Genomic DNA, 25173 nt, shown 5'->3' with positions numbered 1-25173 from the left:
CCAAACGAATCCTGCCCCTCTGCTGCATCTTTTGGCTATTCGAAACGTGGGCAAAATCAGAAAAGTCTATTAATTGGATAACTTATATAATTTTTCTTTCCTTTTTAAAAACTAATAGGATATTCAGTGAATGCACCGAGCAAGACGTTCACCACCTTTTGTACGTTCACCACCTGTAACTAGATCAAGACATTTAGCAAATATTACCGCCGTTGATTTTTCTTTAGAATCGTCATCCAGTCGACCAAGTACTCCAGTTCAAATTTCCGATAATCCATTTTTTGAACCCGACCTCACAATTGAGAATCCGGAGAATATTCAGGGACGATTCATAGATCCTGAACCATTAAATTTTCCTCCGGAACCACCAATCATTCAAACAGAGATTGTTGAGGAACGAACCATTAAATCAAAATCCTCTAGTGATTCCGATTCAACAAATTCAATTATGGAGAATCTGGAACCTTTAAGTATGGAAATCCGAATGAGAGCTAAACGCACTGGCCAAGGTCACGCAATTACTCATCCTGACATTAATGCGCCAGATTATGAAATCAAAGGACAAATTCTACACATGGTGACTAATCAATGCCAATTTAGTGGTGCGCCGAAGGAAGATCCAAATGAACATCTACGTACCTTTAATAGGATCTGCACACTATTTAAAATCCGAGAAGTGGAAGATGAACAGATATATCTCATGTTATTTCCCTGGACTTTAAAGGGAGAAGCCAAAGATTGGTTGGAATCGTTACCTGAAGGGGCGATTGATACATGGGACGTTTTAGTTGAAAATTTTCTTAAACAATTCTTTCCGGCGTCTAAAGCCGTAAGACTTCAAGGAGAAATTATTACGTTCACACAGAAACCGAATGAAACTCTATATGAGGTGTGGACAAGATTTGGAAAGTTATTAAGAGGATGTCCGCAACATGGTTTAGACACCTGTCAAATAGTACAAATATTCTACCAAGGATGCGACATCACTACAAGGAAAGACATCGATATAGCAGCTGGTGGTTCTATTATGAAAAAAACAGAAACTGATGCTTATAAAATTATTGATAACACTGCTTCCCACTCACATGAGTGGCACCAAGAAAAAGATATTGTTAGATCATCTAAAGCAGCTAGAGCCGATTCTAGCCATTACTTAGATTCCATTTCCGCAAAGATAGATGCTGTGGAGAGACGAATGGAAAAGATGACTAAGGATATTCACTCAATACGAATTAGTTGTGAGCAGTGTGGAGGACCACATTTGACAAAAGATTGTCTCGGTATTGAATTAACAATGGAACAAAGAGAGAATATTTCATACATAAACCAAAGGCCTGGAAATAATTATCAGAATAATTATCAACCGCCAAGACCTATTTACAATCAAAACCAGAATTATAATCGAAATATTCTATACAACAACCAACAAGGTCCTAGCAATCAACAAGTATCCAATAATACTTACAATCAGCAAAGACCTAATTTTCAAAACAAACCACCACAACCCGATGATAAAAAGCCGAATTTAGAAGATATGATGACAAAGCTAGTTGAAACTCAAACGCAGTTTTTCACATCTCAAAAGCAAACTAATGAACAAAATGCTCAAGCATTTAGAAATCAACAAGCTTCTATTCAAAATTTGGAACAAGAAGTAAGTAACCTAGCAAGGTTAATAGGTGAAAGAAAACCGGGAAGTTTACCTAGTGATACAAATGCTAACCCCCGGAATGAAACAGCTAAAGCCATTTCCACAAGAAGTGGTACAACACTTAAACCACCTGAAATACCTGTAACTTCTGATGAAGCTATTCCTACTCCACAAGAACCACAAACTGAACAAGATAAGGAAAAAGAACCGGTAGTTGAAAAGGTTAATGAAGATAACACAGTTAAGACTAAACCTTATGTTAAACCATACCAACCACCACTTCCTTACCCGAGTAAAATGAAGAAAGAGAAACTTGAAGCCGAGCAATCCAAATTCTTGGATATGTTTAAACAGATAAATGTAAATCTTCCTTTCATTGATGTTATTTCAGGAATGCCTAGATATGCTAAATTCTTGAAAGATCTAATCTCAAATAGAAAGAAAATGGAAGAACTCTCGGCCGTTACTATGAATGCTAATTGTTCAGTAGTGCTGTTGAATAAGATACCAGAAAAATTATCTGATCCAGGAAGTTTCACAATTCCATGTTTTCTGGGTAGTCTTAGTTCAATAGAAGCATTGGCAGACTTAGGTGCTAGTATAAATTTAATGCCGTATTCACTATACGCTAAACTAGACCTTGGAGAATTGAAACCAACCAGAATAAGTATACAACTAGCCGATCGATCAATAAAATATCCTAGAGGGATAATGGAGAACATGCTAGTTAAAGTTGGTACTTTAGTATTTCCAGTAGATTTTGTTGTTCTGGACATGGAAGAAGATTCTCAAGTTCCTCTCATATTAGGAAGACCATTCTTAAACACGGCTAAAGCAATGATAGACGTGTTCGGTAAGAAATTGACCCTAAGTATAGAGGACGAGAGTGTTACCTTTTCAGTTGATAGAGCAATGCAACAACCACAATCTGCAGATGATACATGTTATTATATTCAAACTATAGATGCACATGCAGAATTATTAGAAGAATTTCCAGAATTACAAGGAACAGGAGAATGTTCTTTAGGAGAAGGAACTGAACAAATTGATGAAGCTGAAATGTTAGCTACACTTATAGCTAATGGATATGAACCAACAACAGAAGAAATTCAAATGCTAAAAGAAGAAGACAGATATCGATATAAATCATCGATAGAAGAACCACCGAAATTAGAGTTAAAGCCACTTCCAAACCATTTGGAATACGCTTATTTACATGGTGAATCTGAATTACCTGTAATAATATCGTCTTCTCTTACTGAAAATGAGAAATCACAACTCATTTCTGTGTTGAAAGCTAATAAACCAGCCATTGCATGGAAAATTCATGATATTAAAGTAATAAGTCCTTCGTATTGCACACATAAAATCCTTATGGAAGAAGGTCATAAAACGTATGTGCAACGCCAATGAAGACTAAATCCGAATATGCAAGATGTAGTTAAAAAAGAAATTATTAAACTGCTAGATGCAGGTTTAATTTATCCAATTTCTGATAGTCCATGGGTAAGCCCAGTTCAATGCGTGCCTAAGAAGGGTGGCATGACTGTCATTACAAATGAGAAAAATGAGCTTATTCCTACTAGGACTGTAACAGGATGGCGTGTATGTATTGATTATAGAAAATTAAATGACGCCACCAGAAAAGATCACTTTCCCTTACCTTTTATTGATCAAATGTTGGAAAGATTAGCCGAAAATAGTTACTATTGTTTTCTTGATGGATTTTCCGGATATTTTCAAATTCCAATAGCACCCGAAGATCAAGTGAAAACCACATTCACGTGCCCTTATGGTACTTTTGCTTACAAACGCATGCCATTTGGACTTTGCAACGCCCCTGCAACCTTTCAAAGGTGTATGATGGCGATTTTTCACGACATGATAGAAGAATGCATGGAAGTTTTCATGGATGATTTTTCAGTCTTCGGTGATACATTTGAATCATGTCTAGTTAATCTGGAACGAATGCTTATTAGATGCGAACAATCAAATCTAGTTCTTAATTGGGAGAAATGCCATTTCATGGTTAAAGAAGGCATCGTTCTTGGACATAAAATTTAAAAAGAAGGAATTGAAGTGGATAGAGCTAAAGTAGATGTAATTGCTAAACTTTCACATCCCACCAATGTTAGAGGAGTTAAGAGTTTTCTAGGGCATGCCGGTTTTTACCGACGTTTCATAAAAGATTTTTCTAAAATTGCCACTCCTATGAATAAACTCCTAGAAAAGGATGCTCCATTCATCTTTTCAGATGAATGTATCAAATCTTTTAATATTCTTAAAGAGAAACTCACTAATGCACCAATCATGATAACACCAAATTGGAATCTACCATTTAAACTAATGTGCGATGCAAGTGATTTTGCAATGGGAGCCGTTTTAGGACAAAGGATTGAAAAACGATTTCAACCTATATATTATGCTAGTAAGACGTTACAAGGAGCACAAACAAATTATACAACTACTGAAAAAGAACTCCTTGCTATTGTCTTCGCTTTTGACAAATTTCGATCATATCTCGTTCTAGCAAAAACAGTGGTCTATACCGACCATTCTGCTCTTAGATACCTATTTTCGAAACAAGATGCCAAACCAAGATTAATCCATTGGATCTTACTCTTACAAGAGTTTGATATTGAAATCCGAGATAAAAGAGGAGCAGAAAATCTCGCCGCTGATCATCTTTCTCGTCTTGAAAATCCCGAATTAGAAGTTCTAAATGAATCGGCCATACAAGACAACTTTCCTGATGAATATCTATTGAAGATAGATTATAATGAAATCCCATGGTTTGCAGACTATGCAAACTACTTAGTTTGTGGATTCCTTGAAAAAGGATTATCGTACCAAAAATGAAAGAAATTCTTCAGTGATATAAAACACTATTTCTGGGAAGATCCACATCTATTTAAAAGTTGTCCAGATGGAATAATACGCCGATGTGTATTCGAAGATAAAGCTAGTAAAATTTTAAACCATTGTCACACAGGACCAACAGGAGGGCATTATGGGCCTCAATTAACAGCAAGAAAAGTTTATGAAGCTGGATTCTATTGGCCTACAATTTACAAAGACGCACACCTTCTTTGCAAATCCTGTGATGCATGTCAAAGGGCCGGAAAAATAAGTCAACGTGATGAAATGCCACAAAATGTCATTCAAGTATGTGAAGTATTTGACATTTGGGGTATTGACTTTATGGGTCCATTTCCAAAATCTCATAATAATCTCTATATTCTCGTAGCCATTGATTATGTATCTAAATGGGCGGAAGCACAAGCTCTCCCAACTAATGATGCACGAGTTGTAGTCAACTTTTTAAAACGTCTTTTTGCAAGGTTTGGAACACCGAAAGCTTTAATAAGTGATCGGGGTACTCATTTCTATAACAATCAACTTGAGAAAGTTCTTAAAAGATATGGAGTAACTCATAAAATCTCCACTGCTTATCATCCACAAACAAGTGGACAAGTTGAAAATACCAACCGAGCTTTAAAACGTATTCTAGAAAAAAATGTAGGATCAAATCCGAAGGAATGGTCCATTAAATTGGAGGATGCACTCTGGGCTTTTAGAACAGCCTACAAAACTCCAATTGGAACCACACCTTTTAGACTCGTTTACGGAAAAGCATGTCATCTTCCAGTAGAAATTGAACACAAAGCATTTTGGGCTTTGAAGACATGTAATCTTGATTTACATGAAGCTGGACGTCTACGATTAAGTCAACTAAACGAATTAGAAGAATTAAGACATGAAGCATACGAAAATTCGTTAATCTATAAAGAAAGAACGAAGAAATGGCATGATAAAAGAATCAGAAGTTTAAAAGAATTTAAAGAAGGAGACAGAGTTCTTCTTTTCAATTCACGATTCAAGCTATTTCCTGGAAAATTGAAATCAAGATGGTCTGGACCATTCATAGTCAAAAGAGTTTTCCCATACGGAACGGTAGAGTTAATAAATTCAAATGGGATTGAATTTAAAGTTAATGGTCACAGAGTTAAACACTACATAGATAGTCCGATGGAATTCGACAATGAAGTTAATCACAATTTCGATACCATAGCTAACTAAGTGTGGGGAGAATCAAGTCTTTAAAGGATAATATGTATTTCTGTTAGAGTTAGATTGTCTGTTTTCGTGTAGTTCTCGAAAATGGAACCCGAATGGTCTTTCCCTAGCAGACCCTAAAGAACTAGTCTTCTCCCCCCATTCTGAATTTTTATTTTTTAGGAAATGAAGACTGCCTGTGAACTAAACCATGGTCTAATGCTACACGCTTTGATCACTAAACGTAATAATGACACACTACCGAGTGAAATAGTATCAGTAATCAGAGAAAGATTGGACGGAGTAAGAAAAGAATCCAGATGCGAAGATAATAAGTTACAATTTGGTAAAGGAAAATCAAAATCCGCAGCGAAAAGAAGAGCACGACACCTTGAAAGATGTCACAAATGCGGAAAATGGTCACATGGAGGTAAATGTTCAAATAATCAAACCTATTCAAATACCGAATTTGTTACTTTATGCAGAGACGGACCGTTCATATGTTTAGAAGAAAAAACACTGAATGCTCGAGGTTACGCCTATGTAGCCATGGAAAACCAATTAAAACGACTATCTTATGAATGGGATAGATCATATAACTAAGAATACTATCTCACAGGTAAGTCTGTACAGTTTTTATTTTTATTTTTAACCTTTTGATAATAAACACTAATTTGTTCGCTATAAAGTATTAAATTGGTATTGAATAAAATTAGGTTTGGCGACCGAAATTATTGATATCATTCAAAAATTTATTACATCACGGCGAAATTTAATGTTTATTCTTAAGGTATAAATATCTTTAATCAATCAACCCAAAATATTTCAAAAATTCGTCATGAGTTAAATTAGGTCATGGAACTGAAATTACTTTACCGAAAAGAGGGGCACATATTTTTGATAATATTTGATTGATTAAAGTGGGATAAAAAGCTAAAAAGATTTTTAATTTTATTTTTACCATGTTTTTAAAATTAATATATAAATCTTAAATTAATATTGTAAACTTTGTAAAAACAATATATTTAAAATTGTAAATATTTGAAAAATATAATATAAGTTTGGTGTGATTTTATAATATGAATTTTTAAATTAAGTTTGGTATGAATTTTTAATTTTTAAAATAAGAATTTTTAATTTTATGCATTTCAAATTTTAAGTTTGGTGTGAATTTTATGTATTTTTATTTTAAGTTTGGTGTGAATTTAAAAACAAAAATTTACTTTATCTCAAAATATGATTTTTAAAATTTATCGTAAGTTGAAGACTAGGTCATTGAACCGAAATTGCTTTACCCGAGGGAGGGACGAGAAATTTTATTATCATTATTTTTAATCTTATTGAATTAAAGTATGCCAAAAACATTAAAAAAAAAACTAAAAATCTTAGCTTTTAAAACAATCGCTACAAAAAGACAAATTTTAAAATTTTGTCGAAGGACGGACTAGGACATCGATCCGAAACGACCTCGTCCTAAATAACAAGGGAAACAAAATTTTAAAATTAATTACTTAATTGTTTTAATTAGTATAAGATGTTTAAAAAAAAAAAACTCCGCGACTCGCGGAGTTTGAAGGGTAAAAACACCGCAAGTCGCGGAGGATCCAAAACCTAGAAAAAAAATAAAACGAGCTGAACTGATCAGTCCCCATCCCCACACCACATAAACTGCGAAAAAAACCCGAAAAACACACACCAAATTCGCAATTTTTGACCGTTAATCATCAAACCTTTTACTAAAATCATGTTGAGAAGGATGCTATCAAGGAATTACTCAAGAAAAATGGTAAATTTCTACACCTAAGCACCATTTAATTCGAAAATTAGTGTTCTTGAGCAATTTTATACCCAATTTGATTTTGATGCTTTTTAGTGTAATTATGTTTAAATTGTTTATGTATTATGCTTGTATAACCTAGATTGATGCTATTTAACATGATTAGAAGCCTTAAACTTCAAATTTTGAGTAATCTAGGGTTTGTGTTCTTGAGCAAATGTGGGGCTTTTTGATATAAACAGGTTATGGCCGATTTTTGTCATGAATTGTTGCTAAATTAAGTAGTGTAACATGTTTAGGTAGTTAAATGATCCAAACTTTGAGCCTAAACATGATTTTGAGAATTAAAGTGGACTTTTTCAAGTCTAAAATTCATGAACTTGATTTTTGAGAGATAATGCCATTTGAAACTTGTTTAATTGCTAGTAATAATTATTTTGACATGTTATTTGAGTTGAATGCTTATGAACTTGGCGAACATTTTCGTATATGCTTATTTGAAAAAGTGTAGATTTGATGAAAATATGAAAATGAGCTTAAGTTTGATATAAATTGATCATGTCATTGTAATTATTTTGATTGATGATTTTGCTGACACTAATGCATATTTGGATGCACAAAAATTGTGTTTGATGTGTTTTGCAGACTGAAAGGGGTGAATCTTCATCCCAAGCTCGCAATGCTCCTGCTGAAAATGCGGAACAACAGGAGGTGGATAACTACTACAAACAAGATATACCTCATCCAGTCATGACATTTTCTGATATGCACTTGAAAGATTTGCACCCGAACCTGAGATTTGACAGACTTTGGATAGATTATCCAAAATACCAAAGGGGTTTGCATACTCTTCATTCTAAAGTTGTTGAAGTACCTAGGGTCATAGAATGGGGACCATTAGAAGCTGTAGAATTGGCTGGGCCAATTAGGGAATTACTTGCACAGAGGTATGGTAATTCTACTTTTAACGATTGGGTACGGTTATTCAACATGATTAGACCTGTATATAAAGTATGGTGTGAATAATTGTTGTGTAGTATAGAATTAAATGATCGGGTAGCTAGTTTAACCGATCGATCTTTTATTAGATTTTTGTTGGGAGGTTCGATGCGCCACATGTCTTTACTAGACATGGCTCAGGCTTTACGTATATATACGCCTGAGGAGTTAGCATCTGTCGATTGTAGAGGGTTGATACTAAATGGTAGAAAGATAGACGAAAATTTTGATACGCATGGTGTATGGAGTCAAATGACTAGCCATCACCGATTCAAAGGGGGAAATTACTCTTATTTGGATATAGATAGAGCTAAATTAAGAGTAATTCATAGGTTTTTAGCTAATTCGATTACACAAAGAGGTAAGAATAAGGAAAAGGTAAATGAACAGGATTTGTTTTACCACATGTGTATTCGAGACCCACAAAGCGCTGTAAGTATACCTTATTGTGTGGGTTATTATTTATCAGCTATGGTTAGGGGGATGAGACCGCATAGCATAATAGGAGGTGGTATATTTATTACTTTGATTGCTGAATATCTCGGTGTAGATATAAGTCGGGGGGGATTATTAGTCGAAGAACCAGAACCCCGCGATACAATAGGTTTAAATGTATATCATGGTGCGAAGGTTTTGAAGAGGCGAAATAACGCCGCAGTACAATACCATGGTAGACATCCACAGGTTGAGAGAAACCAACAGCCAGGTAATGTGGGAGGAGGAAATGAAATGACAGAAATGCAAAGGTTTATAGCTTCACAAGAGTACGAAAATGCTAGACATCAAGCATTTGAAGATTGGCAAGTTCATCAAAACCAAATCATAGCTTATTGCCAACAAATAGGTAGAAACTATATTCCTACTCCATCGCCCGTATTTCCTCCCTGGTCTATAGAGATCCAACCACCGTATCCTACGTATAACCCAGCCGAAGCATTTTATAACACATATGGTTATGCATGGAACCCCTACTGGTATCAGTATCATCCCTAGTCTACTTAGTTTTATTTATTTTATAATTTGTAATGTTGATACATTTAATACTTATGTTAATATTGTAATAGTTTTTATAATTTTCTAACTTTTATTATTAGATTTTAATAATTTTTCAATGTGGGGTAATATACCAAATTTCAAAAATATGTATATATGTTTGCAGTTTATCTTATGTACACAACAGGGTAAAACAACGCATTTTCAAAGACTGGCATTAAGTTTAGCAAAAGCAACTAATTTTGACGACAAGATGCAAAATAAATGTGATATAACAACAAGACGGAATGAACAAATGATATGCACCATTTATCATTCAGCAAACAAACGCCAATATGTTTGGAAACTTTGGTAAAATTTAATCATTTTCACACAAATCACCCTCAATAATTTAAATTGTTACTGATTTCTTGCAAATGAGGGCATTGCAAGATCTTAAGTGTGGGAAGGGGTTAAATTCTTTCGGATTTTAAAATTTTTACTTTATACACTTGGTTACCATTAGAAATACTAGTAAAGTAGTAGTTGTATTAGAATCTAGTGCTCTCTGATAATAAAGAATAACCCTAGTCTTATATACTGACTACCCAATTCTAGTAAAATTTTTCAAAATTTTCAATTAAATGAACTCAAAATCATGTTTATACATATTTATGAACGATAAAACTAGGTGTTAACACCGAAATTATTGTTACCTCGGAAAGGACATAAATTGAGAAACAAACCAAAATGTTAAAATTCATTTAAAATGGAATAGAGGACAATAAAAAGGAAAATAAAAGCCAAGTGTGGGAAAATTCTCCAAGTTATTCAAAACATATGTCACATATTTTTGTACAAATAACTGAAAATACTTTTGCTTTGGACTAAACTAAAAAGTTTTACCTGATTTACTGTAAGAAAGATGGATCTACACGATGAATCAATTCCATCATTAAAAGGAAGTAAAGTCTTCCGAAAAAGAAACGCGCTTCTTGATTTAGGTCAGGAAGTTGTCGTCCAGACCAGCTGTAGGTTGACAAAAAATCTAGAAAAGTCATCACTAAAATCAGCAGGAAATCCACGGACCTCAGCATAAAACAGGGTCGCCAAGTGGTCAGATTTATCCTAATCATGAGAAGAATTTATCTCGTAAAATGGGGGGGGGCACCGTGAAAATTTGCTTGATAAGACTAATAAATCAGATCCCCAGAAAGGATAATCTCCTTAAAAGATCAAAAATTAGCTTTTAAGCCTGATATTAATCAATCCTAGAGATTGACCTTAAAGATTGAGAATTCAAACTCATGGAATTCAATGATATCTAAACTCGAGCTTGAACGATAAAATATTTTGATCAAATTATAAACCGATTTGTTTTCTGAAAACCCATTTTCAATGCGTTCATTACCATTGAACGTAAAATCCTAGGAATTCACCTAGAATTCATTAGGTCACCTGAACCAAATCGGGTGTCAACCGTAAGAACGGTGGTTGCATAGCATAGTCGAAGACAGGACCTTGTGCCAGACCAAAAAATCATAAGGGTGAGCTTTACTATTGCTCCTACAAAGGATAGTAATTGCGTCTGACACGTTATAGACCATAATTAAAAGCAAGTCACGGGACATTGCCTTAACAGTTGCTTGTTCAACGCTTTCCTTTACAACTGGATGGTAGTTTATCGAAAGGTAATATACGGAGCAAGTAAACTGGATGTGTTGCTTTCCTAATACAAGGTTAGCAAGTGGGTGACACAAAACCGCAAGTTTTGAGCTAAAATTTTTAAATCTGAAACCCACCAAACCCACAAAAAGAACTTGCAAACACCGGTGAAGGGTTATTCCGGAAAACTTATCTAGGGTAAAAACTAGATTTAATTTTCAAAAGATCAAATGTTTTCATAAAGATCCAATTTCCTTAATGGATCTAAATTTTATAGTCATGTGGGACTGTAAACCATATCGTTACTACCATTGTTTATACCGCCGTATAGAAATCACTGATGTACAAAGTATGAAGAATAAAGAAGTGATTCTAGTATTTCAAGACTATATTGCTTGAGGACAAGCAACGCTCAAGTGTGGGAATATTTGATAATGCTAAAAACGAACATATATTTCATAGCATTATTCCTCAATAAAGACAAGCTTTTAGTTGCAATTGTTCTATTTACAAGTGATATTCGTTTAAATAATAAAAGGTGAAGACAAAAGACAGATTCGATGAATTGAAGACGCAAACGACCAAAAAGCTCAAAAGTACAAAATACAATCAAAGAGGTTCCAATTATTGATAAGAAACGTCTCGAAATTACAAGAGTACAAGATTCAAAACGCAAAGTACAAGATATTAAATTATACGCAAGGACGTTCGAAAATCCGGAACCGGGACCAGAGTCAACTCTCAACGCTCGACGCAACGGACTAAAAATTACAAGTCAACTATGCACATAAATATAATATAATATTTAAATAATTCTTATAATTATTTAAATATTATAATATATTAAAAATTCGTCGGCAAAGAAAGACTCCAAAGTTGGTGAGCTGGAAAATCAAACTCCGCGACTCGCGGAGTTTGAAGGCAAAAATTGCCGCGAGTCGAGGAGTTTGAAGGCAAAAATTGCCGCGAGTCGCGGAGCCCCAAATTCTGAAACCGCCTATAAAAGCAAACGCAGTTTGATCGCAAAAATATCCATAATTCAATCTCTCTCTATATATGTATACGTAAATATATTTATATTTATATTTTAATTTTAATTTTAATTATAATTCTAATAATAAGGGTATGTTAGCGAATGTTGTAAGGGTGTAAGTCGAAATTCTGTCCGTGTAACGCTACACTATTTTTAATCATTGTAAGTTATGTTCAACCTTTTTACATTAATGTCTTGTAGCTAAGTTATTATTATTCTTATTTAATCCGAAGTAATCATGATGTTGGGCTAATTACTAAAATTGGATAATTGGGATTTGTACCATAATTGGGGTTTGGACAAAAGAACGACACTTGTGGAAATTAGACTATGGATTATTAATGGGCTTTATATTTGTTTAACTAAATGATAGTTTGTTAATTTTAATATGAAGATTTACAATTGGACGTCCCTATAAATAACCATATACACTCAATCGGACACGATGGGCGGGGTATTTATATGTATGAATAATCGTTCATTTAATCGGACACGGGAATGGATTAATAGTCACTAGAATTATTAAAACAGGGGTGAAATTATGTACAAGGATACTTGGCATAATTGATAACAAAGTATTAAAACCTTGGGTTACACTCAGTCGACATCCTGGTGTAATTATTAAACAAAGTATTAAAATCTTGTTACAGTTTAAGTCCCCAATTAGTTGGAATATTTGACTTCGGGTATAAGAATAATTTGACGAGGACACTCGCACTTTATATTTATGACTGATGGATTGTTATGGACAAAAACCAGACGGACATATTAAATAATCCAGGACAAAGGACAATTAACCCATGGGCATAAAACTAAAATCAACACGTCAAACATCATGATTACGGAAGTTTAAATAAGCATAATTCTTTTATTTCATATTTAATTTTCTTTATTTTATATTTAATTGCACTTCTAATTATCGCATTTTTTTTATTGTTATTATATTTAATTGCACTTTTAATTATCGTACTTTTGAATTATCGCAAGTTTATTTTATCGCACTTTTATTATTCGCAATTTCATTATCGTTATTTACTTTATGCTTTAAATTAAGTCTTTTATTTATTTAATATTTTACATTTTGTTTTAACAGCGACTAAAGTTTTAAAATCGACAAACCGGTCATTAAACGGTAAAAACCTCCCTTTATAATAATAATATTACTTATATATATTTGTATTTTTATAAAATTAAACTAATATAGCGTTAAGCTTTGATTAAAAGATTTTCCCTGTGGAACGAACCGGACTTACTAAAAACTACACTACTGTACGATTAGGTACACTGCCTATAAGTGTTGTAGCAAGGTTTAAGTATATCCATTCTCTAAATAAATAAATATCTTGTGTAAAATTGTATCGTATTTAATAGTATTTCCTTGTAAAATTTAATAGCTATTTTATATACACCTCGCATAACATCAAGTATATTTTTGGCGCCGCTGCTGGGGACAATCAAACTTAAAAGCAGGAAGCGCAACGCTAAATAAATAAATAAAAAATATTTTTATTTTTAGTTTACTTTTATTAAAATTCACTTTTGTAAAAATACGTTTTTAATTATTCGAAAACATAAAAAGAAAATAAAAATATAAATATTTTTAAGAATTTGTTAAATATTTAAGTTTTGTAAAGTTTCTTTATTTTTATTTTATAAAAATATAAGTTTTATTTAAATATTTTGTTTTTATTAAAACATAAAAAAAAGGTCGAATTAAATCCTGTACCTGAGTTGAATTTTGGAACCCCGCGACTCGCGGAGTTTGCAGCTTCGAATACCGCAACTCGTGGAGCCTCCCTGACACACGTGATAGAAACCCTAATCAGCATTAAATACGGGGTAATTATTATTTATTTATTATTATTAACCCTAATTACTTATTTATTAGTTTTAAGTTTTTAAATTAAATTGTATTTTAGTTAAATTAGTTTAATTAAAATATAAAATTAATAGTTTAATAAAATAAATAATATAAAAATAATATTTTTATAAAAATTGTACCTTTTACAACTTTTTGTATATTTTTATATTTTGTCCCTTTTTAATTATTTTAGCGTAATATTTGTATTTTTCGCTCGTATTTAGTTTTAAGATATAGTTTTTGCCGTAGTTATTTTTTACTTCTAGATTTTTAGGCTTTGCCGTAAAATTCCTTAAGTGCTTTTTCTTTAGACTAAGATTTAGGTGCTTTAGAATTTTGCGACGCCTTTTTAAGTTTTAGTTTCTTTTTAAGTTATTGCCATTTGGGATATAGTTTTTCTTGTAAGCTTTAATATTTTTAGACACCTTTTACCTATGTATCAATTATCATTCCAATTAGTAATCTCAATTTGCGATTATAATTTTAAGTTAGTGATAGTAATAAGGTTGGGTTAGTCGAGTTTTTTTAAGTTCTATAAGTCACTCTTTTTCTTTCTTATTTTTATTTTTCGACCTTTTTCCGACGCACTCTTTTTCTTTCTTATTTCTCGTCATTCTAGTTTTAGGACATAGATTTTTATTCTACTTCTTATCTAAATTTCTTAAAATTACGAAAATTTATTTTAAGTGGTTAAATTGATAGACATCAAAATTTTCTGGTTCGTAGTAATAGTTGGATTTGTACGTGGACCGGGTTATTGGAGCCAAACAGTCCTCAATTATATTGAGACCAAACGAATCCTGCCCCTCTGCTGCATCTTTTGGCTATTCGAAACGTGGGCAAAATCAGAAAAGTCTATTAATTGAATAACTTATATAATTTTTCTTTCCTTTTTAAAAACTAATAGGATATTCAGTGAATGCACCGAGCAAGACGTTCACCACCTTTTGTACGTTCACCACCTGTAACTAGATCAAGACATTTAGCAAATATTACCGCCGTTGATTTTTCTTTAGAATCGTCATCCAGTCGACCAAGTACTCCAGTTCAAATTTCCGATAATCCATTTTTTGAACCCGACCTCACAATTGAGAATCCGGAGAATATTCAGGGACGATTCATAGATCCTGAACCATTAAATTTTCCTCCGGAACCACCAATCATTCAAACAGAGATTGTTGAGGAACGAACCATTAAATCAGAATCCTCTAGTGATTCCGATTCAACAAATTCAATTATGGAGAATCTGGAACCTTTAAGTATGGAAGACCGAATAAGAGCTAAACGCACTGGCCAAGGTCACGCAATTACTCATCCTGACATTAATGCGCCAGATTATGAAATCAAAGGACAAATTCTACACATGGTGACTAATCAATGCCAATTTAGTGGTGCGCCGAAGGAAGAACCAAATGAACATCTACGTACCTTTAATAGGATCTGCACACTATTTAAAATCCGAGAAGTGGAAGATGAACAGATATATCTCATGTTATTTCCCTGGACTTTAAAGGGAGAAGCCAAAGATTGGTTGGAATCGTTACCTGAAGGGGCGATTGATACATGGGATGTTTTAGTTGAAAAATTTCTTAAACAATTCTTTCCGGCATCTAAAGCCGTAAGACTTCAAGGAGAAATTGTTACGTTCACACAGAAACCGAATGAAACTCTATATGAGGCGTGGACAAGATTTGGAAAGTTATTAAGAGGATGTCCACAACATGGTTTAGACACCTGTCAAATAGTACAAATATTCTACCAAGGATGCGACATCACTACAAGGAAAGACATCGATATAGCAGCTGGTGGTTCTATTATGAAGAAAACAGAAACTGATGCTTATAAAATTATTGATAACACTGCTTCCCACTCACATGAGTGGCACCAAGAAAAAGATATCGTTAGATCATCTAAAGCAGCTAGAGCCGATTCTAGCCATGACTTAGATTCCATTTCCGCAAAGATTGATGTTGTGGAGAGACGAATGGAAAATATGACTAAGGATATTCACTCAATACGAATTAATTGTGAGCAGTGTGGAGGACCACATTTGACAAAAGATTGTCTCAGTATTGAATTAACAATGGAACAAAGAGAGAATATTTCATACATAAACCAAAGGCCTGGAAATAATTATCAGAATAATTATCAACCGCCAAGACCTATTTACAATCAAAACCAGAATTATAATCGAAATATTCCATACAACAACCAACAAGGTCCTAGCAATCAACAAGTATCCAATAATACTTACAATCAGCAAAGACCTAATTTTCAAAACTGTCATAACCCGACCTTAACCATAAGGACGAATACAATAACATATGATTTCATCGCGAGGTATTGACCTCTATATGCGACATTTTTCAAAAAACTGCATTCGTTTTTACAATACAAACCATAGCTTTTATTACAAATACAAGGTTTAAACAACTTAATAATGATTATCGTTTAGCGATAATCTTAGACTTACAAACTTTACATGTGATAATAACAATACGACCTCCAACATATTTTACATTACAAATCCTCCGATATGCAGTTTTATTTTTGACACAAATATGCATACTCAAGATCTTGCTTAAATTCAACATGTTGCAGCGGAAGCTTTTAGTTATCACCTGAGAATAAACATGCTTAAAACGTCAACATAAAGTTGGTGAGATATAGGTTTAATGCAGGCAGCGTTATGAATATAGACCACAAGATTTCATATATAAACGTTTTAATAAAAATATTCTAAGTTGTTGAGCACTTGATAACCATACTTAACATTTAATCAACATCACATATTCCCTTTATTATGAAATCTTACTACACCGTACCAAGTGTAGTCACCGAAACGAAGTACTGTGCAACCGTTGAATACTGGTCGTCCAGTCCGGTTGGGGTTTTCAGGCCCGATAGATCTATCAACAGGATTCGCGTTTACAATACCTCATGTAAATAGTAGTTACCAAGTTACAGGGAAGTATGCCAGTGGTACAACTCAACGTAGAATATATATTTTTAATCACTTGTGTCCATAACGTAAATCATAAAATGCATGTATTCTCATCCCGAAATATTTAGAGTTTAAAAGTGGGACTATATACTCACTTTTGTCTTGAAGGTATTTAACTCGACTTGGTCTCCGATAGATATCACGAACCTAACCATATATATAATATATCAACATATTTTCTTTTCAAGTAATCGTTACATATATATATATATATACTTTTAATACTTTTAATATTTTCTAAGTCCGTAGTTAGCAGTCCGATGTTAGTGGTCCACAATTAGTTGCTTAAATAAAATAAATAAAGACCCCATCGTATTCGTGTTGATCAGAATTAATCTTGACCCATGGTACCATGTTGTCAAATGACGTGTTGCGTACATAAAGTACCGTGTTGTCAAATGACGTGTTGCGTACAATCATGAGGTCTTATGATTAATCTTCTCGTGTTGTTTACGGGTGGTCCTGAAATATATAAAATAAAATCATAAGTAAATATATATTAAATATTGTGTTAATTAGCCAAGATATGATTAATCCGATTTTGTCATAATATGATATATTACAGGTCTTGAAATGTTTTTAAAAATCAAATTAGAAGGATCTATTTAGTTTGCGAACAAGTTTGAAATCACTCAAACTATGTTCTTGTTGTTAAAATTTTATAACACAAAATAAGATAGCTATATAAATATGAATCGAATAAGGTTATGAATAAGGTTACTACCTCAAGTTACTTGGACAAAGCTACTGGAAAAGGTAAGAAAAATCTTGGAATCAAAAGAGTGGTGGAGTGGGATTGAAAGATTGGAAGTAATCTCCTTGAAATCGGATGACTATATTGATACGTTCTTGAGTAGGTAAATGAAGAGAGATTAGGGAGTGAATTAACTTGAAAGAAAATTGGAAATGAAATTGTATGTGTGTGTGTGCAAAATAGCATGATTATGGGATGGATATATAAGAGATTTAGTTTGTTTTCTTGCACAAAAGTCACACATGAGGTTAAATGGCTGGTTCCCACATGTAACATCATGTCTAGTGGCTGATCATTGAAGTTTATTGTTGGTATATACCAATAGTAAATACGTATAGAAGCTGGATATGATACGGTTACATATACCCTAGATATACTTGTAGAAATTTTGAGGAATCGGAACGAGAATTCAAATATGGACGGGTTTATAACTGTAAAAGAGGCTCAAAACTGGGCTTTTATTTTTGGGTCAAACCAGGCCAAAATAAAATTTTAAGACATTTTTAATAACGCAATGTTAGCCCAAAAAAATTTTTCCAAGCTGACCTGGCAGCTCGACCCCAGCCAGGGGCTCTGCCCCTTGGACCCTGCCAGGGGTTGCCACCCCTTGGACATCGCTTATCGGGGCGCTGCCCCCGAACCCCCGTCATAATCAAGATAAGTTCAAACAAGTGTGCACTCCACACTTCCCCAAACTTGTTCGATATTTATCAAGATTATTTTGGTTACAAATTAATCCCATTACATTTAAATCATATTGGTGACATAGATCACCAACACATTATATATTGTAAGTATATATGTCAAAGAATGTTACATATAGTTATCGTTTTGATAACTTAAGTTAGTGGTCTCAAAGTATACTTATATCTCATTGTTGTTAGTTCACAATGAAATGTTAAACCATCCTTAAATCATGTTAAATATGTATAGATATGTACATATACATAATCGTATAATTATCGTGTGTTATATAGTTCGTGATATCATCGGTCAAATTGGACGGTCAAACGTTGTGTGAAACTCTTTTCAAAAACATAAGTCTCAACAGTTTGGATTGCTTATCATGTTGGTAAGGTTTATTTTATGTAAATATTAATCTCATAAGTATAAAACGATCGGAAAAATCTGGGTCTTTACAAAAACAAACCACCACAACCCGATGATAAAAAGCCGAATTTAGAAGATATGATGACAAAGCTAGTTGAAACTTAAACGCAGTTTTTCACATCTCAAAAACAAACTAATGAACAAAATGCTCAAGCATTTAGAAATCAACAAGCTTCTATTCAAAATTTGGAACAAGAAGTAAGTAACCTAGCAAGGTTAATAGGTGAAAGAAAACCGGGAAGTTTACCTAGTGATACAAATGCTAACCCCCGGAATGAAACAGCTAAAGCCATTACCACAAGAAGTGGTACAACACTTAAACCACCTGAAATACCTGTAACTTCTGATGAAGCTATTCCTACTCCACAAGAACCACAAACTGAACAAGATAAGGAAAAAGAACCGGTAGTTGAAAAGGTTAATGAAGATAACACAGTTAAGACTAAACCTTATGTTAAACCATACCAACCACCACTTCCTTACCCGAGTAAAATGAAGAAAGAGAAACTTGAAGCCGAGCAATCCAAATTCTTGGATATGTTTAAACAGATAAATGTAAATCTTCCTTTCATTGATGTGATTTCAGGAATGCCTAGATATGCTAAATTCTTGAAAGATCTAATCTCAAATAGAAAGAAAATGGAAGAACTCTCGGCCGTTACTATGAATGCTAATTGTTCAGCAGTGCTGTTGAATAAGATACCAGAAAAATTATCTGATCCAGGAAGTTTCACAATTCCATATTTTCTGGGTAGTCTTAGTTCAATAGAAGCATTGGCAGACTTAGGTACTAGTATAAATTTAATGCCGTATTCACTATACGCTAAACTAGACCTTGGAGAATTGAAACCAACCAGAATAAGTATACAACTAGCCGATCGATCAATAAAATATCCTAGAGGGATAATGGAAAACATGCTAGTTAAAGTTGGTACTTTAGTATTTCCAGTAGATTTTGTTGTTCTGGACATGGAAGAAGATTCTCAAGTTCCTCTCATATTAGGAAGACCATTCTTAAACACGGCTAAAGCAATGATAGACGTGTTCGGTAAGAAATTGACCCTAAGTATAGAGGACGAGAGTGTTACCTTTTCAGTTGATAGAGTAATGCAACAACCACAATCTGCAGAGGATACATGTTATTATATTCAAACTATAGATGCACATGCAGAATTATTAGAAGAATTTCCAGAATTACAAGGAATAGGAGAATGTTCTTTAGGAGAAGGAACTGAACAAATTGATGAAGCTGAAATGTTAGCTACACTTATAGCTAATGGATATGAACCAACAACAGAAGAAATTCAAATGCTAAAAGAAGAAGACAGATATCGATATAAATCATCGATAGAAGAACCACCGAAATTAGAGTTAAAGCCACTTCCAAACCATTTGGAATACGCTTATTTACATGGTGAATCTGAATTACCTGTAATAATATCATCTTCTCTTACTGAAAATGAGAAATCACAACTCATTTCTGTGTTGAAAGCTCATAAACCAGCCATTGCATGGAAAATTCATGATATTAAAGGAATAAGTCCTTCGTATTGCACACATAAAATCCTTATGGAAGAAGGTCATAAAACGTATGTGCAACGCCAACGAAGACTAAATCCGAATATGCAAGATGTAGTTAAAAAAGAAATTATTAAACTGCTAGATGCAAGTTTAATTTATCCAATTTCTGATAGTCCATGGGTAAGCCCAGTTCAATGCGTGCCTAAGAAGGGTGGCATGACTGTCATTACAAATGAGAAAAATGAGCTTATGTATTGATTATAGAAAATGTAACAGGATGGCGTGTATGTATTGATTATAGAAAATTAAATGACGCCACCAGAAAAGATCACTTTCCCTTACCTTTTATTGATCAAATGTTGGAAAGATTAGCCGGAAATAGTTACTATTGTTTTCTTGATGGATTTTCCGGATATTTTCAAATTCCAATAGCACCCGAAGATCAAGAGAAAACCACATTCACGTGCCCTTATGGTACTTTTGCTTACAAACGCATGCCATTTGGACTTTGCAACGCCCCTGCAACCTTTCAAAGGTGTATGATGGCGATTTTTCACGACATGATAGAAGAATGCATGGAAGTTTTCATGGATGATTTTTCAGTCTTCGGTGATACATTTGAATCATGTCTAGTTAATCTGGAACGAATGCTTATTAGATGCGAACAATCAAATCTAGTTCTTAATTGGGAGAAATGCCATTTCATGGTTAAAGAATGCATCGTTCTTGGACATAAAATTTCAAAAGAAGGAATTGAAGTGGATAGAGCTAAAGTAGATGTAATTGCTAAACTTCCACATCCCACCAATGTTAGAGGAGTTAGGAGTTTTCTAGGGCATGCCGGTTTTTACCGACGTTTCATAAAAGATTTTTCTAAAATTGCCACTCCTATGAATATACTCCTAGAAAAGGATGCTCCATTCATCTTTTCAGATGAATGTATCAAATCTTTTAATATTCTTAAAGAGAAACTCACTAATGCGCCAATCATGATAACACCAAATTGGAATCTACCATTTGAACTAATGTGCGATGCAAGTGATTTTGCAATGGGAGCCGTTTTAGGACAAAGGATTGAAAAACGATTTCAACCTACATATTATGCTAGTAAGATGTTACAAGGAGCACAAACAAATTATACAACTACTGAAAAAGAACTCCTTGCTATTGTCTTCGCTTTTGACAAATTTCGATCATATCTCATTCTAGCAAAAACGGTGGTCTATACCGACCATTCTGCTCTTAGATACCTATTTTCGAAACAAGATGCCAAACCAAGATTAATCCATTGGATCTTACTCTTACAAGAGTTTGATATTGAAATCCGAGATAAAAGAGGAGCAGAAAATCTCGTCGCTGATCATCTTTCTCGTCTTGAAAATCCCGAATTAGAAGTTCTAAATGAATCGGCCATACAAGACAACTTTCCTGATGAATATCTATTGAAGATAGATTATAATGAAATCCCATGGTTTGCAGACTATGCAAACTACTTAGTTTGTGGATTCCTTGAAAAAGGATTATCGTACCAAAAATGAAAGAAATTCTTCAGTGATATAAAACACTATTTCTGGGAAGATCCACATCTATTTAAAAGTTGTCCAGATGGAATAATACGCCGATGTGTATTCGGAGATGAAGCTTGTAAAATTTTAAACCATTGTCACACAGGACCAACAGGAGGGCATTATGGGCCTCAATTAACAGCAAGAAAAGTTTATGAAGCTGGATTCTATTGGCCTACAATTTACAAAGACGCACACCTTCTTTGCAAATCCTGTGATGCATGTCAAAGGGCCGGAAAAATAAGTCAACGTGATGAAATGCCACAAAATGTCATTCAAGTATGTGAAGTATTTGACATTTGGGGTATTGACTTTATGGGTCAATTTCCAAAATCTCATAATAATCTCTATATTCTCGTAGCCATTGATTATGTATCTAAATGGGCGGAAGCACAAGCTCTCCTAACTAATGATGCACGAGTTGTAGTCAACTTTTTAAAACGTCTTTTTGCAAGGTTTGGAACACCGAAAGCTTTAATAAGTGATCGGGGTACTCATTTCTGTAACAATCAACTTGAGAAAGTTCTTAAAAGATATGGAGTAACTCATAAAATCTCCACTGCTTATCATCCACAAACAAGTGGACAAGTTGAAAATACCAACCGAGCTTTAAAACGTATTCTAGAAAAAAATGTAGGATCAAATCCGAAGGAATGGTCCATTAAATTGGAGGATGCACTCTGGGCTTTTAGAACAGCCTACAAAACTCCAATTGGAACCACACCTTTTAGACTCGTTTACAGAAAAGCATGTCATCTTCCAGTAGAAATTGAACACAAAGCATTTTGGGCTTTGAAGACATGTAATCTTGATTTACATGAAGCTGGACGTCTACGATTAAGTCAACTAAACGAATTAGAAGAATGAAGACATGAAGCATACAAAAATTCGTTAATCTATAAAGAAAGAACGAAGAAATGGCATGATAAAAGAATCAGAAGTTTAAAAGAATTTAAAGAAGGAGACAGAGTTCTTCTTTTCAATTCACGATTCAAGCTATTTCTTGGAAAATTGAAATCAAGATGGTCTGGACCATTCATAGTCAAAAGAGTTTTCCCATATGGAACGGTAGAGTTAATAAATTCAAATGAGATTGAATTTAAAGTTAATGGTCACAGAGTTAAACACTACATAGATAGTCCGATGGAATTCGACAATGAAGTTAATCACAATTTCGATACCACAGCTAACTAAGTGTGGGGAGAATCAAGTCTTTAAAGGATAATATGTATTTCTGTTAGAGTTAGATTGTCTGTTTTCGTGTAGTTCTCGAAAATGGAACCCGAATGGTCTTTCCCTAGCAGACCCTAAAGAACTAGTCTTCTCCCCCCATTCTGAATTTTTATTTTTTAGGAAATGAAGACTGCCTGTGAACTAAACCATGGTCTAATGCTACACGCTTTGATCACTAAACGTAATAATGACACACTACCGAGTGAAATAGTATCAGTAATCAGAGACAGATTGGACGGAGTAAGAAAAGAATCCAGATGCGAAGATAATAAGTTACAATTTGGTAAAGGAAAATCAAAATTCGCAGCGAAAAGAAGAGCACGACACCTTGAAAGATGTCACAAATGCGGAAAATGGTCACATGGAGGTAAATGTTCAAATAATCAAACCTATTCAAATACCGAATTTGTTACTTTATGCAGAGACGGACCGTTCATATGTTTAGAAAAAAAAACACTGAATGCTCGAGGTTACGCCTATGTAGCCATGTAAAACCAATTAAACCGACTATCTTATGAATGGGATAGATCATATAACTAAGAATACTATCTCACAGGTAAGTCTATATAGTTTTTATTTTTATTTTTAACCTTTTGATAATAAACGCTAATTTGTTCGCTATAAAGTATTAAATTGGTATTGAATAAAATTAGGTTTGGCGACCGAAATTATTGATATCATTCAAAAATTTATTACATCACGGCGAAATTTAACGTTTATTCTTAAGGTATAAATATCTTTAATCAATCAACCCAAAATATTTCAAAAATTCGTCATGAGTTAAATTAGGTCATGGAACCGAAATTACTTTACCGAAAAGAGGGGCGCATATTTTTGATAATATTTGATTGATTAAAGTGGGATAAAAAGCCAAAAAGATTTTTAATTTTATTTTTACCATGTTTTTAAAATTAATATATAAATCTTAAATTAATATTGTAAACTTTGTAAAAACAATATATTTAAAATTGTAAATATTTGAAAAATATAATATAAGTTTGGTGTGATTTTATAATATGAATTCTTAAATTAAGTTTGGTGTGAATTTTTAATTTTTAAAATAAGAATTTTTAATTTTATGCATTTCAAATTTTAAGTTTGGTGTGAATTTTTAATATTAATTTTGAATTTTATGTATTTTTATTTTAAGTTTGGTGTGAATTTAAATACAAAAATTTACTTTATCTCATTAAGTTAAAAATATGATTTTTAAAATTCGTCGTAAGTTGAAGACTAGGTCGTTGAACCGAAATTGCTTTACCCGAGGGAGGGACGAGAACTTTTATTATTATTATTTTTAATCTTATTGAATTAACGTATGCCAAAAACATTAAAAAAAAAACCAAAAATCTTAGCTTTTAAAACAATCGCTACAAAAAGACAAATTTTAAAATTTTGTCGAAGGACGGACTAGGACATCGATCCGAAACGACCTCGTCCTAAATAACAAGGGAAACAAAATTTTAAAATTAATTACTTAATTGTTTTAATTAGTATAAGATGTTTAAAAAAAAAAAAAAAAAACTCCGCGACTCGCGGAGTTTGAAGGGTAAAAACACCGCAAGTCGCGGAGGATCCAAAACCTAGAAAAAAAATAAAACGAGCTGAACTGATCAGTCCCCATCCCCACACCACATAAACTGCGAAATAAACCCGAAAAAACCCGAAAAATACACACCAAATTCTCAATTTTTGACCGTTAATCATCAAATCTTTTACTAAAATCATGTTGAGAAGGATGCTATCAAGGAATTACTCAAGAAAAACGGTAAATTTCTACACCTAAACACCATTTAATCCGAAAATTAGTGTTCTTGAGCAATTTTATACCCAATTTGATTTTGATGCTTTTTAGTGTAATTATGTTTAAATTGTTTATGTATTATGCTTGTATAACCTAGATTAATGCTATTTAACATGATTAGAAGCCTTAAACTTCAAATTTTGAGTAATCTAGGGTTTGTGTTCTTGA

Source organism: Rutidosis leptorrhynchoides, chromosome 7, assembly GCF_046630445.1.
Source record: "Rutidosis leptorrhynchoides isolate AG116_Rl617_1_P2 chromosome 7, CSIRO_AGI_Rlap_v1, whole genome shotgun sequence".
NCBI classification, from domain to species: domain Eukaryota; kingdom Viridiplantae; phylum Streptophyta; class Magnoliopsida; order Asterales; family Asteraceae; genus Rutidosis; species Rutidosis leptorrhynchoides.
Note: the sequence above shows the minus strand (reverse complement) of the source record.